Raw genomic sequence first — 20,303 nt, 5'->3', positions numbered from 1 at the left:
TTGTACGGATCAATTTTTTACATTAATTCTATATTTTTGTTCTTAAAGACAGTACATACAAATGATAATAAACAAAAACAAAACGCAGGTGTGAACAGGCCCTAAATTATACCATGATAAAATGTATACTGTGGTAGCAGTGTCCACTAATATCACTGTTGGCTAATACTCTAATGCAGTGTATGAAATCCATTTGAGTATGTAGGGGCACTACTGTTTATACCAATTAAGCAGAAAGAGCATATGTAACCACTTAGGTACTTTTGACCCTTGCATTAAAATACTGTAACTCAAGGGACTGATAAAGCCAATGAAGTGGAGCCAACTGTCTATACATTCCTGGACAGTTCATAAAAATAAGGCATTTTTCCCCAGGGTCCTGGAAAAAATGTGTTTTTTGTATATGTTGTCCAGAAAAAAAATTACATTGGCAACCTTGTTTTCCTATTACTTGACAGAGATTGTCAATTTCCTCATTGGCAATATTGGGTACGTATGTGCATCCATCCATCCATCCAGCAGTCCCAATGGAGCTGAGTAGCCTCTGCTCCATTGGGACTGCCAGACATAGTTGAGCGCGGTCTTCTCCGGAAGTTGCAAACGTAATGAACGACCGAACATGCGCTCTTCCTCTCTATTTGAGACTGTTCCAGAGATCCATTTCCGGGATCACAGCGAGTTACAGTAATCGGAACCCCATCGAGAAGGAGAAAAAGCAATTTGAGACCGTTCTAGGGGTTCCAGAGACCCATTTCTGGGATCACAAGAAGTTACAGAAATTGGACGCCCAATCAGAAGTAGAACAAGCAATGGAGGCATCATTTAGAATAGAAAAGAAGCCTTTTTGATAGTCCCCATCAGAACTTCTGTCCAACACATTTTAGAGGGATGTGATAGCTGCTATAACCAAGGGTACAGACTTACGGCATCGAAATGTAATATGTAGAATACATCCTATTTTCATAAATGTCTGCTTTGACTATCCAGATCTGCCGGGTCGGAGAAGTTGCAGCGTCACCTATTGTTGATTTCTCATACTGCCTTGTGATGATGAAAAATACAGTTCAATGACACCAAATGACCCTTCTCGGAGAAGGAATGCTCTTGATTGTGACACACAGTCTGTGTTTAGAGCTCAGGTCTTTTTGTGTTATGTTTGGCACCGTTGACATCTGATTAATGAGCCTTTTTAGGGGGTTCACTAACATGTGAGCCGGGTTTTGTTTATTCTTCAGACCATACTGCAAGCACTAAAGAGTTAAGGCCGAGATGTAAATACATAACCATGAAATTTATGCAGATATAAAATATAAGCATATTCATTACAGTAAAATTACAAGGTCTGGAGTAAGTTGAAAAAACAAATTTATGGGTTCATTAAATAGCTAGAAGTCTATTGCCTTAGTTTGCCAGTTGTGTCGTAGACTGTAGATTTGTCAGACTGTCAATGAGCAATGAATGTTTAAAATCTCTTCCTTATTTTAAAAGAAAAAGAAAAAAAAATTGAACAAGAATTAACTGGACCTGGTTTTCATTTCCTGTTCATTGCAGTTTAATTTTCCATAGAGAAAAAGAATTTTGATTGTTGTTTTCAAGTCGGTCTGTAACAATTGCCTTGTAGACATTGGAACAATTAAGATAATTAATGACTAATGAAATAAAAAGAGATCTTTAAGCAATATGGACTTAATGTAGCAAGTAAACCTTAAAGTGAGTTAATACAATTTTGTATTTTCTACAAAATTAAGTTCCAAGTTCCGTGATGATTTCTATCTATAGCTTTTATATAGGGGTTGGATCCTTCCTTTCTGAATGTTTTCTGATTCAGTGCTCCAATTAAAGCAGCACTCTTATAAAAGTTTTTATCCTCCTAATATATTGTAGTCATTATATTATTATACTTAAAATTACCCATTTTGCCTTTCTACCCTGTTAATTCTTATCTTTTCCATTAGATTTATGTCATCACGTGATTAAAACAGACTAACTGAATCCTTTGAGGCAATGTTCACATGATGCGGTTTTCGCTGCGGATCCGCAGACGTTTTCCATGCAGGGTACAGTACAATGTTACCCTATGGAAAACGAAATCCGCTGTGCCCACTATCCTTTTTTCGGCTTGAAAATCAGCGCGGATTTTCAGCGGAAAAAAAGAAGTACCATGTCAATTCTTTCTGCGGATTCCGCAGCAGGTTTCCACCTGCACCAATAGGAAAAAGCAGCTGGAAACCCGCAGTGGAATCCGCAGTAGAAAAAGGACTGAAAACCGCAGTGAAAACCACCGCAGGTTTTGCACTGCGGTTTTCACAAATCAGGACCTGAAAAATCCGCAGCGAAAAAAGGATCGTGTGAACAAGCCCTTAAGCTCTATATAGAAAACAGAAAGTCTCTTTTCCCTCCATGAGTCATCATCAGAACTACAATTCTACATCACTGCAAAGTCCCTGGCAGGGGAGAGTATTGGAGCAGCTGGGTCAGGAGTAGAAGACAAGGTGGAGCTGGGCTGCTAGGGACTTTGTAGTGATCTAGAATTGTAGTTCTAATAATGTTTCATGCAGGAAAACACTGGAAGGGACAGTTGCATGGGCAAATATCATGGACATGTCCTATGCTAATTAAAAGGACACATGCAAGATACTTGTAGGGCACAGTACAATTGCCTTAAACACTTCTGTCAATCAAATATCAATGTCAAATCAGGCTGCTTAGTGGTGCTGAACAGCTCTTTTATATAATAACTAGTGATGAGCGAACTTGTTCGGAAAATGTTTGCCAATCTCAAATTCGGCACGAACATAGCACATTCGGATTCCTGTTCACATTCCTGAGCATTTTTCCTCAAAGTCGCCAAAGTCGCCAAAATTCAGCACAGTTAGGTAAATGATTGCGTTTTCACTAATCATCTAATGCTTTTCTTAGGACTTTGGCAAAGGTAGTGGTGCTGTATGATGAAGGTGGGGATGTGTTTGATGAGGGGAGAGGTGGGACAAGGGGGAGTAGCAGCGCACTCTAGTTTTTTTTCATTATTATTTTTTTTTAATTCAATGAGTCGAGATTGCGGCAGCCAATGAGGGTGTAGAAACCATCCATAACATCGAGACACAAGGGCTTCTGTCATTGGCTGCCAAAGCCACATGTCCCTCGCCATATAAAAAGTGGACATGTTTTGGCAACATTTTGTTAGTGTAACAGCACAGAGGGACTGTGCACCAGGCACATTTCATAATCTAAATTGTTTGTGCTAATATTGTGGTGCAGACACCAGGCTACATTTCCTAATCTAAATCGTTTCTGCTAACAATGTGGTGCAGGCACCAGCCAAATTTCATAATATTAATTATTTGTTCTAATACTGTGGTGCAGGCAACAGGCCACATTTCATAATCTAAATCCTGTTATGATCCGGTGACCTTGGAGCCGCATGAGACTTTCTCAGGAGTAGGTGGAACCTGTACTGACCGCAAACCCTAAACTGTCACCGCAACTAGAAGTAGCCGTGGGGTGTACCTAACACATCCTAGACACCTCGACACAGCCGGAGGACTAAATACCCCTATAGATGGAAATGGGAATTCTATCTTGCCTCAGAGCAGAACCCCAAAGGATAGGCAGCCCCCCACAAATATTGACTGTGAGTATTAGAGGAAAGACACACGCAGGCAGAAATCAGGATTTAGCAAAAGAGGCACGCTAGCTAAATAGGAAAGGATAGGACAGAATACTAAGCGGTCAGTATTAAAACCCTAAAAATATCCACAGCAGATAATACAAAAATTCCACCATCTAACTAAAGACATGGAATGCATATCTGCATCTCCTGAGAATCCAACTTGACTGAAATATCCAAACACAGTCTAAGCTGGACAAGAAAAAACATTGAATAGTACTGAATTGTAAAGCACACAGCATGTGTGCTGCAGAAACAAAACCAGACACTTATCTTAGCTGATTTGGCAGCAGGGCAGGAGGAACCAGACAGAGATGCAAAACCTCCAAGAACAATGGACAACTGGCAATGGCTAATGAATCCTGCACACCTAAATATCCCAGTCAGAGCTGCAATCAGCAGGGACACCTGCCCAGGATTGCAACCCAGGGACAACTGCATTACTATCAACAACCACCGGAGGGAACCCAAGAGCAGAATTCACAACAGTACCCCCCCCCTTGAAGAGGGGTCACCGAACCCTCACCAGAGCCCCCAGGCCGATCAGGACGAGCCAGATGAAAGGCATGGACCAAATCAGCCGCATGGACATCAGAGGCAAAAACCCAAGAATTATCCTCCTGGCCATAACCCTTCCATTTGACAAGGTACTGAAGCCTCCGCCTCGAAAAGCGAGAATCCAAAATCTTCTCAACCACATACTCCAACTCCCCATCAACCAACACAGGGGCCGGAGGATCAACAGAGGGAACAACGGGCACCACATATTTCCGCAATAAAGATCTATGGAAGACATTATGGATAGCAAAAGAAGCCGGAAGGGCCAATCGAAAAGACACAGGATTAATAATCTCAGAGATCCTATAAGGACCAATAAAGCGAGGCTTAAACTTAGGGGAAGAAACCTTCATAGGAACATGATGGGAAGACAACCAGACCAGATCCCCAACATGAAGCCGGGAACCAACACACCGACGACGGTTAGCAAAACGTTGAGCCTCCTCCTGAGACAATACCAAATTGTCCACCACATGAGCCCAAATCTGCTGCAACCTGTCAACCACAGAATCCACACCAGGACAATCAGAAGGCTCAACCTGCCCCGAAGAAAAACGAGGATGAAAACCAAAATTACAAAAGAAGGGCGAAACCAAGGTAGCCGAACTAGCTCGATTATTAAGGGCAAACTCGGCCAATGGCAAGAAAGCCACCCAATCATCCTGATCAGCAGACACAAAGCATCTCAGATAAGTTTCTAAAGTCTGGTTAGTTCGCTCGGTCTGGCCGTTTGTCTGAGGATGGAATGCGGAAGAAAAAGACAAATCAATGCCCAGCTTAGCACAAAAGGCCTGCCAAAACCGAGAAACAAACTGGGAACCTCTGTCGGACACAATATTCTCCGGAATAACATGCAAACGAACCGCATGCTGAAAAAACAACGGAACCAAATCAGAAGAGGAAGGCAATTTAGGCAAAGGCACCAAATGAACCATCTTAGAGAACCGGTCACAAACAACCCAGATGACAGACATCTTCTGGGAAACCGGAAGATCAGAAATAAAATCCATAGAAATATGCGTCCAGGGCCTCTCAGGGACCGGCAAAGGCAAAAGCAACTAGCATGGGAACAACAAGGCTTGGCCCGCGCACAAGTCCCACAGGACTGCACAAAAGAACGCACATCACGTGACAAAGAAGGCCACCAAAAGGACCTACCAACCAATTCTCTGGTACCAAAATACCAGGATGGCCAGCCAACACAGAACAATGAACTTCAGAAATCACTCTACTAGTCCATCTATCAGGAACAAACAGTTTCCCCACTGGACAGCGGTCAGGTTTGTCAGCCTGAAATTCCTGAAGAACCCGTCGTAAATCAGGGGAAATGGCAGAAAGGACCACCCCTTCTTTCAGAATGCCGACCGGTTCAAGGACCTCAGGAGAATCAGGCAAAAAACTCCTAGAGAGGGCATCAGCCTTAATATTCTTAGAACCCGGAAGATACGAGACCACGAAATCAAAACGGGAAAAAAACAAGGACCATCGAGCCTGTCTAGGATTCAGCCGCCTGGCAGACTCGAGGTAAATCAGATTTTTATGATCGGTCAAGACCACAATACGGTGCTTAGGTCCCTCGAGCCAATGTCGCCACTCCTCAAATGCCCACTTCATAGCCAACAACTCCCGATTGCCGACATCATAATTGCGTTCAGCGGGCGAAAACTTACGGGAAAAGAAGGCACACGGTTTCATCAAGGAACCAAAAGGATCCCTCTGAGACAAAACGGCCCCTGCCCCAATCTCAGAAGCGTCAACCTCAACCTGAAACGGAAGTGAAACATCCGGTTGACGCAACACCGGGGCAGAAGTAAATCGGCGTTTAAGCTCCTGAAAGGCAGAGACAGCCGCAGAGGACCAATTCGTCACATCAGCACCTTTCTTCGTCAAATCGGTCAAGGGTTTAACCACACTGGAGAAGTTAGCAATGAAACGGCGATAAAAATTAGCAAAGCCCAAAAATTTCTGAAGGCTCTTCACAGATGTGGGTTGAATCCAATCATGAATGGCCTGAACCTTAACCGGATCCATCTCTATAGATGAGGGAGAAAAAATGAAGCCCAAAAAAGAAACCTTCTGCACTCCAAAGAGACACTTAGACCCATTCACAAACAAAGCATTATCATGAAGGATCTGAAATACCATCCTGACCTGTTTCACATGAGACTCCCAATCATCGGAAAAAATTAAAATGTCATCCAAATATACAATCATGAATTTATCAAGATAAGTCCGGAAGATATCGTGCATGAAGGACTGAAAAACAGATGGAGCATTAGAGAGCCCGAATGGCATCACAAGGTATTCAAAATGGCCTTCGGGCGTATTAAACGCAGTTTTCCATTCATCACCCTGCTTAATACGAACAAGATTATATGTCCCCCGAAGGTCAATCTTCGTAAACCAACTAGCCCCCTTAATCCTAGCAAACAAATCGGAAAGCAGAGGTAAAGGGTATTGAAACTTGACCGTGATCTTATTCAAGAGGCGATAATCAATACAGGGTCTCAAGGAGCCATCCTTCTTAGCAACACAAAAAAATCCCGCTCCCAACGGTGAAGAAGATGGTCGAATATGTCCTTTCTCCAAAGACTCCTTAACATATCTCTGCATGGCGGTATGTTCAGGCACAGACAGGTTGAAAAGTCGGCCCTTAGGAAACTTACAGCCTGGAATCAAGTCAATCGCACAATCACAGTCCCTATGCGGTGGAAGGGAACTGGACTTGGGCTCATCGAATACATCCTGAAAATCAGACAAAAACTCTGGAATTTCAGAAGTGGAAAAAGAGGAGATTGACATCAAAGGAACGTCATTATGAACCCCCTGACATCCCCAACTAGTCACAGACATAGACTTCCAATCCAACACAGAATTATGTGCCTGCAACCACGGAAAACCCAGCACGATAGCATCATGTAAATTATGCAACACCAGAAATCGACAATCTTCCTGATGGGCTGGCGTCATGCACATGGTCACCTGTGTCCAGAACTGGGGCTTATTTTTAGCCAAAGGGGTAGCATCAATCCCCCTTAAAGGAATAGGGTTCTGCAAAGACTGCAAGGGAAAACCACAACGCCTGGCAAACTCAAAGTCCATTAAGTTCAAGGCGGCGCCTGAATCCACAAACGCCATGACAGAAAATGATGACAATGAGCAGATCAAGGACACAGATAATAAAAATTTAGGTTGTACAGTACTGATGGAAAATGAACTAGCGATCCTCTTTGTACGCTTAGGGCAGACTGAAATGACATGAGAAGCATCGCCACAATAAAAACACAACCTATTCTGACGTCTGAATCCCTGTTGTTCCGTTCTAGACAGAATCCTATCACACTGCATTGACTTAGGCATGTGCTCTGAGGACAACGCCACAGCGCGCACAGTTCTGCGCTCCCGCAAACGCCGATCAATCTGAATGTCCAGAGACATAGAATCACTGAGACCGAAAGGCGTGGGAAACCCCGCCATAACATCTTTAACGGATTCAGAAAGACCCTTTCTGAAAATTGCCGCCAAAGCATCATCATTCCATTTAGTCAACACAGACCATTTTCTAAATTTCTGACAATACAATTCTGCCGCTTCTTGACCCTGAGACAGGACCAACAAGGTCTTCTCCGCTTGATCCACAGAATTTGGTTTATCATATAATAATCCTAAGGCCTGAAAAAAGGCGTCTACATTAAGCAAGGCCGGATTCCCAGATTCCAGGGAAAATGCCCAATCCTGAGGATCGCCACGCAGCAGGGAGATGACAATTTTAACCTGCTGAATGGAATCACCAGAGGATCGAGGTCTCAGAGCAAAAAACAGTTTACAGTTGTTTTTAAAACTCAAAAATTTGGACCTGTCCCCAAAAAACAAATCAGGAGTAGGAATCTTAGGCTCTAAAACTGGAGTCTGAACAATATAATCAGAAATACCCTGTACCCTAGCAGCAAGCTGGTCTACACGAGAAGCTAATCCCTGAACATCCATGCCAACACAAGGCTCCTCAGCCGCCCAGAGAAAAAGAGGAAAGAAAAGACAGAGCAGGCTACAGAAAAAAAAATGTCTCTTTCTTCCCTTCTTCTGAGATGCATTTAACTCATTGTTGGCCAGTTGTACTGTTATGATCCGGTGACCTTGGAGCCGCATGAGACTTTCTCAGGAGTAGGTGGAACCTGTACTGACCGCAAACCCTAAACTGTCACCGCAACTAGAAGTAGCCGTGGGGTGTACCTAACACATCCTAGACACCTCGACACAGCCGGAGAACTAAATACCCCTATAGATGGAAATGGGAATTCCATCTTGCCTCAGAGCAGAACCCCAAAGGATAGGCAGCCCCCCACAAATATTGACTGTGAGTATTAGAGGAAAGACACACGCAGGCAGAAATCAGGATTTAGCAAAAGAGGCACGCTAGCTAAATAGGAAAGGATAGGACAGAATACTAAGCGGTCAGTATCAAAACCCTAAAAATTCCACCATCTAACTAAAGACATGGAATGTATATCTGCATCTCCTGAGAATACAACTTGACTGAAATATCCAAACACAGTCTAAGCTGGACAAGAAAAAACATTGAATAGTACTGAATTGTAAAGCACACAGCATGTGTGCTGCAGAAACAAAACCAGACACTTATCTTAGCTGATTTGGCAGCAGGGCAGGAGGAACCAGACAGAGATGCAAAACCTCCAAGAACAATGGACAACTGGCAATGGCTAATGAATCCTGCACACCTAAATATCCCAGTCAGAGCTGCAATCAGCAGGGACACCTGCCCAGGATTGCAACCCAGGGACAACTGCATTACTATCAACAACCACCGGAGGGAACCCAAGAGCAGAATTCACAACAAAATCCTTTCTGCTAATAGTGTGCTCCAGACACCAGCCCACATTTCTGAATCCTTTCTGCTAATAGTGTGGTCCAGACACAATATCTCAGCAAATAAATACTGATTGTTAATTTAGTGACATGTGACTGACAAGTCTGGGCCTGGGGTTGTGAAAAAGCTAGTTAAAAGAGGGGAAGGGTACATCCAACATGAGTGGGAAAAATCGAGGTTGTGGTGGAAGGGGGAATAGGCTTGGTGTTCGAAGTGTACATGGGTTAGGTGGTAATATTACTGAAAGCTCTACTGAACAAACACCGTCTCATCCTATCTAAAGACTACTGACAACATCTGTTACTGGACAGGCCACTCAACTCCCTTTCTTTGTCAGCCACATGCCTTGTAGATGAGGGCCAGAAAGAGCATGTGCTCCAGTGGATGGCAAGCGTTGCATCAAGTGGCCGCTCTTCCTCTTCCTCCACCTTAACATCACACACAGTACAATCCTCAAAGGTGGCCCCCAATTGCCCATGTCCCGACTCTCTAACCACGCAACTGACTGTGGGGAACCACAGATAGGCGAGTCTGCAGAGCTGGTCACACATTCTATTTCATGGGCATAAGAGGTCTGTTCCAAAGTTTCACAGAATAAAGAGGAGGAAAGCATATGCCCCAAATTTTATGCCCCCAGGGGGTGTAGGTGATCCTGATGAGACTCAGATACCTGAGGCGCATGTGGACTGGACTGTGCTGTCAGGGCAGGAAGAGGAGGAGGGTGATTCTCAGGGAAAGGAGTGGGAGAATGGAGAGGATGATGATGAGGTTGTATATCCCACTTGGTGCGAATGCAGAGGCACGCTGCTGAGTAGCTTAGCAGAGGAGGTGGAGGAGGAGGTTACATTGCGGCTGCTGAACAGACACGGAGTAATGCAACCGTGACAAGCACTGCATCCTCAGCAACAACTCTGGCTGTCACCAGCAGCAGTTGCGGGTCAGCAGTTCACAGGAGCAGCAAGGGATGCCCAGCCTGGGCCTTTTTTGAGACCACAAAGGATGACCCAACTCCTGCTATCTGCCAACTTTGCAAAAAATGACTCAGTAGTGGCAAAAAATTGCAATAATTTGACTACTACATGCATGAACCGGTACATGCGCGATCAACATGTGTTATTCTGGAAATCTTACTGTGCTAAAATGTGGACTAGTGCGCATCGCCAACCACTGGTCATCCCATCAATTGCATATGTGTCATGAATCCCCAATGGCTAGGGATAGCACAGGACAAGCAAAGTACAAATAGATAACGGACGAGCTCTAGGGTGATGGAACCTGGGCTGACCGCTGCCCTACGCCTGACAAACGCAACTAGAGATAGCCAGGGAGCGTGCCTACGTTGGTTCTAGACGCCACGCACCAGCCTAAGAGCTAACTAGTACTGCAGAGAAAATAAAGACCTCACTTGCCTCCAGAGGAATGAACCCCAAAAGATAAAGTTGCCCCCTCACATGTATTGATGGTGAAATGAGAGGAAGGCACACACATAGAGATGATATATATAGTTTTAGCAAATTGAGGCCCGCTGTAAACTAGAAAGCAGAACGATACAAAAGGGGACTGAGCGGTCAGCAAAAAACCCTAATCAAAAAAACCATCCTGAGATTACAAGAACCCATGTGCCAACTCATGGCACATGGGGAGAACCTCAGTCCACTAGAGCTACCAGCTAGCATAGAGACATAATAAGCAAGCTGGACAAAAAAACCCAAACAACTGAAAATCAGCACTTAGCTTATCCTGAAAGATCTGGGAGCAGGTAGGCAGGAACCAAACAGAGCACATCTGAATACATTGATAGCCGGCAAGGGAATGACAGAAAGGCCAGGTATAATAGGAAACACCCAGCCTCTGATGGACAGGTGGAAACCAAAGGCCGCAACCCACCAAAGTCACCCAGTACCAGCAGTAACCACCAGAGGGAGCCCACAAACAGAATCCACAACAGTACCCCCCCCTTGAGGAGGGGTCACCGAACCCTCACGAGAACCCCCAGGGCGATCAGGGTGAGCTCTATGGAAGGCGCGGACCAAATCAGTCGCATGAACATCGGAGGCGACCACCCAGGAATTATCCTCCTGACCATAACCCTTCCACTTAACCAAATACTGGAGTTTGTGTCTGGAAACACGAGAATCCAAGATCTTCTCAACAACATACTCCAATTCTCCCTCCACCAGCACCGGAGCAGGAGGCTCAACCGAAGGAACAACGGGCACCTCATACCTCCGCAACAATGACCGATGGAACACATTATGCAAACGATGCTGGGAGATCCAAACGAAAAGATACAGGGTTAAGAATCTCCGAGATCCTATAAGGACCGATGAACCGAGGCTTGAACTTAGGAGAAGAGACCTTCATAGGGACAAAACGAGAAGACAACCACACCAAATCCCCAACAAAAAGTCGGGGACCCACGCGGCGACGGCGATTAGCAAACTGCTGAGTCTTCTCCTGAGATAACTTCAAATTGTCCACCACCTGATTCCAAATCTGATGTAGCCTGTCCACCACCACGTCCACTCCAGGACAATCCGAAGACTCCACCTGACCAGAGGAAAAACGAGGATGAAACCCCGAATTACAAAAAAAAGGAGAGACCAACGTGGCAGAACTAGCCCGATTATTAAGAGCAAATTCGGCCAGTGGCAAAAAAGCAACCCAGTCATCTTGATCAGCAGAAACAAAACACCTCAAATAAGTTTCCAAGGTCTGATTAGTTCGCTCCGTCTGGCCATTCGTCTGAGGATGGAATGCAGACGAGAAAGACAAATCAATGCCCATCTTGGCACAAAACGTCCGCCAAAATCTAGACACAAACTGGGATCCCCTGTCAGAAACGATATTCTCCGGAATCCCATGCAAACGGACCACGTTCTGAAAAAATAAAGGGACCAACTCAGAGGAGGAGGGCAACTTAGGCAAGGGCACCAAATGAACCATCTTAGAAAAGCGGTCACACACAACCCAGATAACGGACATTTTCTGTGAAACCGGAAGATCAGAAATAAAATCCATGGAAATGTGCGTCCAAGGCCTCTTCGGGATGGGCAAGGATAACAACAACCCACTGGCCCGAGAACAGCAAGGCTTAGCTCGAGCACACACTTCACAAGACTGCACAAAGGTACGCACATCCCTAGACAAGGAAGGCCACCAAAAAGACCTGGCCACCAAGTCTCTAGTACCAAATATTCCAGGATGACCAGCCAACACAGAAGAATGGACCTCGGAGATGACTCTACTGGTCCAATCATCCGGAACAAACAGTCTTTCTGGTGGACAACGATCCGGTTTATCCACCTGAAACTCCTGCAATGCACGTCGCAAGTCTGGGGATACGGCGGACAATATTACCCCATCCCTAAGGATACCAGTAGGCCCAGAGTCTCCAGGAGAGTCAGGCACAAAACTCCTGGAAAGAGCATCTGCCTTCACATTCTTTGAACCTGGCAGGTATGAAACCACGAAATTGAAACGAGAAAAAAACAACGACCAACGAGCCTGTCTAGGATTCAAACGCCTGGCAGACTCAAGGTAAATGAGATTCTTGTGATCAGTCAAGACCACCACACGATGTTTAGCACCCTCAAGCCAATGACGCCACTCCTCAAATGCCCACTTCATGGCCAAAAGCTCCCGATTACCCACATCATAATTGCGCTCGGCGGGCGAGAATTTTCTAGAGAAGAATGCACATGGCTTCATCACCGAGCCATTAGAACTTCTCTGTGACAAAACCGCCCCCGTTCCAATCTCGGAAGCATCAACCTCAACCTGAAAAGGAAGTGAAACATCTGGTTGACACAACACAGGAGCAGAAGAAAACCGGCGCTTAAGTTCCTGAAAAGCCTCCACGGCCGCAGGAGACCAATCAGCAACATCAGCACCCTTTTTAGTCAAATCAGTCAAAGGTTTGACAATACTGGAAAAATTAGCAATGAACCGACGATAAAAATTAGCAAACCCCAAGAACTTCTGAAGGCTCTTAACAGATGTAGGTTGTGTCCAGTCACAAATAGCCTGAACCTTGACGGGATCCATCTCAATAGTAGAAGGAGAAAAAATGTACCCCAAAAAAAAAATCTTCTGGACTCCGAAGAGACACTTTGAACCCTTCACAAACAGAGAATTGGCCCGCAGAACCTGAAACACCTTCCTGACCTGTAGAACATGAGACTCCCAGTCATCAGAAAACACCAAAATATCATCCAAATACACAATCATAAACTTATCCAGATATTCACGGAAAATATTGTGCATAAAGGACTGAAAGACTGACGGAGCATTGGAGAGTCCAAAAGGCATTACCAAATACTCAAAATGGCCCTCAGGCGTATTAAATGCGGTTTTCCACTCATCACCCTGTTTTATCCGCACCAGATTATACGCACCGCGAAGATCTATCTTAGTGAACCACCTAGCCCCCTTAATGCGAGCAAACAAATCAGTTAATAATGGCAATGGATACTGGTATTTGACTGTAATCTTATTCAGAAGGCGATAATCTATACAAGGCCTCAGGGAACCATCTTTTTTTGCCGTTCACTTCTGGACTGAATTCTATCACATTGCATAGTCTCAGGTGCCTGTTCAGAAGACACCGCCAACTGGTGCACGGGTTTGCGCTCCCGTAAACGCCGATCAATCTGAATGGCCATAGCCATAGACTCATTCAGACCTGTAGGCGTAGGGAACCCCACCATAATATCCTTAATGGCCTCAGAAAGACCATTTCTGAAGTTTGCAGCCAGGGCGCACTCATTCCACTGAGTAAGCACCGACCATTTCCGAAATTTTTGACAATATATTTCCGCTTCATCATGCCCCTGAGAGAGGGCTAATAAAGCCTTTTCAGCCTGAATCTCTAGGTTAGGTTCCTCATAGAGCAATCCCAATGCCAGAAAAAACGCATCCACACTGAGCAATGCAGGATCCCCTGGTGCCAATGCAAATGCCCAATTCTGAGGGTCGCCCCGCAGGAAAGATATTACAATCTTGACCTGTTGAGCAGGGTCTCCAGAGGAGCGAGATTTTAAAGAAAGAAACAATTTACAATTGTTCCTGAAATTCAGGAAGGTAGATCTATCTCCAGAAAAGAACTCTGGAATAGGAATTCTAGGTTCAGACATGGGAGTGTAAACAACAAAATCCTGTATGTTTTGAACTTTTGCCGCGAGATTACTCAGGCTGGAAGCCAATCTCTGGACATCCATGTTAAACAGCTAAGATCAGAGCCATTCAAGGGTTAAGAGGAGGTAAGAAGCAGCTAGACAGCAATTAAGGGCTAGGCAGCAAAACTCTGAAGGGAAAAAAAAAAAAAAAAAAATTTCCCTTAAACACTTCTTTTTCTCCTGCTTCAGCCCAAACAATTAACACTTTGTGGGCCGGCTATACTGTCATGAATCCCCAATGGCTAGGGATAGCACAGGACAAGCAAAGTACAAATAGATAACGGACGAGCTCTAGGGTGATGGAACCTGGGCTGACCGCTGACCTACGCCTGACAAACGCAACTAGAGATAGCCAGGGAGCGTGCCTACGTTGGTTCTAGACGCCACGCACCAGCCTAAGAGCTAACTAGTACTGCAGAGAAAATAAAGACCTCACTTGCCTCCAGAGGAATGAACCCCAAAAGATAAAGTTGCCCCCTCACATGTATTGACGGTGAAATGAGAGGGGCACACACATAGAGATGATATATATAGTTTTAGCAAATTGAGGCCCGCTGTAAACTAGAAAGCAGAACGATACAAAAGGGGACTGAGCGGTCAGCAAAAAACCCTAATCAAAAAAACCATCCTGAGATTACAAGAACCCATGTGCCAACTCATGGCACATGGGGAGAACCTCAGTCCACTAGAGCTACCAGCTAGCATAGAGACATAATAAGCAAGCTGGACAAAAAAAACCAAACAACTGAAAATCAGCACTTAGCTTATCCTGAAAGATCTGGGAGCAGGTAGGCAGGAACCAAACAGAGCACATCTGAATACATTGATAGCCGGCAAGGGAATGACAGAAAGGCCAGGTAAAATAGGAAACACCCAGCCTCTGATGGACAGGTGGAAACCAAAGGCCGCAACCCACCAAAGTCACCCAGTACCAGCAGTAACCACCAGAGGGAGCCCACAAACAGAATCCACAACACATATGCTGCTTTTTCTTCCTCCATTGCTGAGGCAAGTGTTCTCACACAGGTCTCTGGCCCCAGAACCTCCACTTGTTTAAACTTTACAGTCGAGGTGAGTGAGAGTCCATAAGCTGTTACGGAAGTGGAGATATGCCTGCTGTTTTTATTTCACCGAGCACACCGGATCTTTCTCAATCCACCATAACATCTTTGCCTGCCCCTCACAATCCAGCAGTTAGTCGTGTTCACCCTGCTCCACCCTCTCAAAGTACAGAAGCCAGCCCTTGGTCACATAAAAGAATGTTTCCTCCTATACATGCCAAAGCTACAAGCTTCAACTCCACCATCTCCAATCTGTTGGCCACGGAAATGCTGCCTTTCTGCCAGGTAAATACAGATGGTTTCTGAAAGCTGATTGCAGTCGCAGTCCCCCAGTACCACTTGCCATTACTTCTCTAAGAAAGCTATGGCTGTGATTCACCAGCATGACGCAGACAGCATCACCCATTCCTTGAAAAAATCTATGTCTGACAGGGTGAATTTCACCACTGACACCTGGACGAGCAAACATGGCCATGGGCGTTACATCTTGCAGACTGGGCACTGGGTGACTCTGGTGGCTGTGGGGGCAGGCGGGCAAGGGGCTGCTCCACAAGTCTTGGAATCCTCAAGTCTTGGAATCCTCAAGGCTTGTAGGAAAACCTTCCTCCAATGCTTCTGCCTTGATAAAATAAAGTGAACGAAAAAAAAAGAAATCTAAATCAATGTTTGGTGTGAGCACAATAACATCATCAATTCCCCAAGCTACTTGTACTTGCCCACAGTTTTTGAAGGAACTTGGCAAGGAGGTTGTTCCAAACATTTTGGAGAACTAACCTCAGAAGGTTGTAGGCTTACTCAAATTCTTCTGTCTTCATGTAATTACAGAAAGACTCAATGATGTTTGGTGTCATTGTCTTTCTGCAGAATATTTTTGGAGCCAATCAGGTGTCTCCTTGATGCATGATGGATCTGTCTGTATTTCTCAGCATTGTGGACACGTAAAAAATGAGCAACGTTGAGGACTGTAAATGCAGTGCTCGGCCAAGGAAACTTAGTGCAGTAGCTGAAAGAGGAGACATGCTTCCCTTCAAAAACAGGAGATGTCCAGCAGACATCACCTTAGAACCGGCAGCAACCAGTGGTACCCAGCTACACCCATCTCTTGTTCAAAGAAGTTTGTCAAAAAATGATATTCATAGTCGAATTATGGTCAGGCCAAGTGACTCCACTATGCAAGAAAATATAGGAACTGGAGCACAGAAGGAGTAGAGTGTAAGTGCTGTGGACTGAGGAGTCAAAATGTGAAATATTTAACTCTATCAGAAGGCAGTCTGAAAGACTGGAGAGCAGCACAATAATAAGTATGTGCAGGCAGCAGTAAAGCATGGTGGAGGGTCATTGTATGTTTGAGGCTGAATTTTAGCAAATTGAGTTGGAAATTTGGCCTAGATATTTATCCATCTTGTAATACCATCAGGGAGGCGTCTAGTTGGCTCCAAATTTATTCTGCAACAGGACAATGACCCCAAACATAAAGCCGATATCATTAAGGCTAGGTTCACATTGTGTTAGGGCAATCCGTTAAGCGCATAGCGCTAGCAGATTGCGCTAATGCAATGTATCTATAGGGATCGCGTTTGCCGATCCCGCTAGCGCAGATTCCCGATCTGCGCTAGTGAGGAACGGACCTCGGGCGCACCTCGGACGCTGCAAGCAGCGTCCGAGGTCCATCAGAAAATATCGGCATATCGCTAGCGCGTGCCGAAAATGGCATGCGCTAGCGATGCGCTAGAGATCAGTTTCACATTGCCGTCAATGGGTGCGCTAACGGACCTGTTGCATGGCGTTAATTGCGACAATTTCGCCATGCAACGCAGTCCGTTAGAGTTAACCCATTAACGCAATGTGAACCTAGCCTAAGATCTATCTTCTACGTAAAGAACAAGGAGTCCTGAAAGCGATTATACAGCTCCACAGACAATAGAGACCCGAACTCAATGTTATTCAGTCTATCTGGGATAACACGAGAAGACAGAAGGATTTGCACAACCGACATCCACACAAAATCTGTGGTTAGTTGTCCAAGATGTTAGGAGCAACCTCTCTGCCAAGTTCTTCAAAAACTGTGTTCAAACATACCTAGAATTTGTGCTGTCTGATGGCAAAGGATAGCCACCATATCTGATTTAGATTTACCTTTTGTTCATTCATTTTGCGTTTTGTTAATCTATAAAAATATACTATTAACATTTCTATTTTTTAAAAAACATTCTTAATTTGCAGCATTTTTCCACCCCATCTAAAACTTTTGCACAGTACTATATATAACGTATATATAGGGATTTTCTTCTGTGAACAGATGGATATTACATTTATCCATTAAGGGAATATTTAATAATATGTTGCGTAAATGTTTTAACGGAACCTTGACCATGTACATTGCAGGACAAATACCGTAAGTATGCCTGAATATTTATTTGCTACATGCATTCTCTGCAGCAATTTGTAAAGCAACAACCAAGAAAATGTTGAATGTTTGAAGTTAATCAACATGGCCACCAATTTTGTTTCCAACTGGGCGTGATACACGGCTTTTTTTAAACAAAACTTCAAGTATTCCAAATTAGTCAGCTGTTCAGAACAAGGATATAATCTTGGCATATTGAGTAATATTATTCAATATCCTAAGAAAGTTGGCTAATCCTAGGAACGTTGGAGGGAGTAGTTATACGTGAGTTGGCAGTAGAGGCCAAACCTTGTTACACTCCTGTCTCAGGTATTCCGAGCTCCGCTTTCTTCCCCTGAATCCACTGCCCTTTGCTCCACATCGTTGTTTTGCAAATTGCCTGGAGTGGATCAATTACATCATTTCCCTAGACCTATTTAAGGCTCTGTAAAGAAACACCCCTGTGTCTTTGGATTGAGTCTCTCGACCTTTATGTCTGGTGTGCTCCACCTTCTGTGCATACTGCGTGCTACTTGCTTCATCCCTGCTGGATTCAACTTCATCCTTCCTACAGCTCCTAAGGCTAGGTTCACATCGCATTAGTGCCATCCGTTAAATGGATGCGCTAACGCTGATGCCCAAAATCTTTTTTTCTACAATCGCGTTAAGGCATGGTACCATTGCGTTGGCATGTATTAGCAATAGAGGTCTATGCACAGCGCACGCATCCATTCGCGTACCTTTAAAACGCGGTAGACCACGTTCGAGGGTGCGCCACGAACTAACGCATCATTGCTAGCGCATGCCGATTTCGACATGCGTTAGGATGCGTTACGATAATGTATGGCAATGGGTGCGTTAACGGATCCGTCACATAGAGTTAGTGCCGCTTAGTAACGGATCCGTTAAATGGAATGCCTTAACGCGGTGTGAACCTAGCCTAAGATTCCTGAGTATGCAAAGTCCTCTCTGCCCAAGTGGCTTCAAGCTTGCTGCATCAATGCCCAGCGTACAAGTGCCCTCCAGGACCTGGGGCTTGGAGGATCCACCTTACAGACCATGATACCTAAGATTACTAAATGCACTGTTATGATAAATGGTGCACAGTCTGTTGGCAGACCTGTACCTTTTGCAGTGGGGCCCAGAAAGTTTGAGTTAGGCCATGTGCACACGTTCAGTATTTTTCGCGTTTTTTTCGTGTTTTTTCGCTTTAAAAACGTGATAAAAACACGAAAAAAACATATACCTCCGATTATTTACAGTGTATTCCGCATTTCTTGTGCAAATGTTGCATTTTTTTCCGCGAAAAAATCGCATTGCGGAAAAAAAAGCAACATGTTCATTAAATTTGCGGAATTGCGGGGATTCCGCACACCTAGGAATGCATTGATCTACTTACTTTCCGCATGTGGCTATGCCCACCATGCGGGAAGTAAGCAGATTATGTGCGGTTGGTACCCAGGGTGGAGGAGAGGAGACTCTCCTCCACGGACTGGGCACCATATAATTGGTAAAAAAAAAAGAATTAAAATAAAAAATAGTGATATACTCACCTTCGATGGCCCCGGAGTCTTCCCACCTCTCAGCGGTGCATGCTGCCGCTTCCGTTCCTATAGATGGTGTGTGTGAAGGACCTGCGATGACGTCGCGGTCTTGTGATTGGTCGCGTGACCGCTCATGTGACCGCTCACTTGACCGCGACGTCATCGAAGGTCCTGCACACACACACCATCTATAGGAACAGACGCTGTTGAGGAGATCGGCTGTCTGCAGGTGAGTATAACCAATTTTTTTTTTTTTATTATTATTTTTAAACATTCTATCTTTTACTATTGATGCTGCATAGGCAGCATCTATAGTAATATGTTGGTCACACTTGTCAAACACTATGTTTGACAAGTGTGACCAACCTGTCAGTCAGTTTTCCAAGCGATGCTACAGATCGCTTGGAAAACTTTAGCATTCTGCAAGCTAATTTCGCTTGCAAAATGCTAAAGAAAACCGCGAAAAAAAACGGGAAAAAAACGCAAAAAAAAATGCGGATTTCTTGCAGAAAATTTCCGGTTTTCTTCAGGAAATTTCTGCAAGAAATCCTGACGTGTGCACATACCTTTACACTTCTGAAAAAAACATAACAAAAGTAACAGTTGAATAATATTTTGTTGCAAACTCAGGAACGTACGTGTAGTTTTTTTTTTTCATTTTGGGTGAAAATATTATTATACAATACAGTTATAAGTGTCCATTTGTAACATTACAGCATATGGATCTCGGGAAGACTCGTTGCCAGCATCGTCTCTTACAGGAATGCCATGTAATACCTCATTTTTCCAGCAGTGGCCGCTGTAGGAGGAGTGTTCAACTGATGATCTTCTGGGATTTCAGCTGTCAAACCAGAAGGGGAGGCCCATAGGCAATAACTCTTTAGGGGTTGTAAAAAAAATGTTAGCTGAAAAATGTAATTATTTTTATCTTACGAACTGTAGGATATTATTTATAGGTGAAAGAAAAAAAAGAGCAAACATAAGCTCTAAGCTCCATAACTGACAATTGGATTTACATGGATACA

At 44.4% G+C, this 20,303-nt stretch overlaps 1 long non-coding RNA gene across 1 annotated transcript; it reads right to left on the bottom strand.

The window, feature by feature from the left end:
• Positions 1–1,348: 1,348 nt before the first annotated feature.
• LOC143768838 (uncharacterized) lies at positions 1,349–20,157 on the bottom strand. Its single transcript, XR_013214078.1, has 2 exons — positions 20,056–20,157; positions 1,349–1,614 (listed from the first exon to the last, which is right to left on the bottom strand). It is a non-coding gene; the product is annotated as an uncharacterized LOC143768838 (long non-coding RNA).
• Between the last annotated feature and the right edge of the window lie 146 nt (positions 20,158–20,303).

This window comes from Ranitomeya variabilis, chromosome 4, assembly GCF_051348905.1.
Source record: "Ranitomeya variabilis isolate aRanVar5 chromosome 4, aRanVar5.hap1, whole genome shotgun sequence".
In the NCBI taxonomy this organism is placed as follows: Eukaryota; Metazoa; Chordata; class Amphibia; order Anura; family Dendrobatidae; genus Ranitomeya; species Ranitomeya variabilis.
The sequence above is the reverse complement of the archived record's forward strand: the minus strand, read 5'-3'. Positions and strand labels throughout refer to the sequence as shown.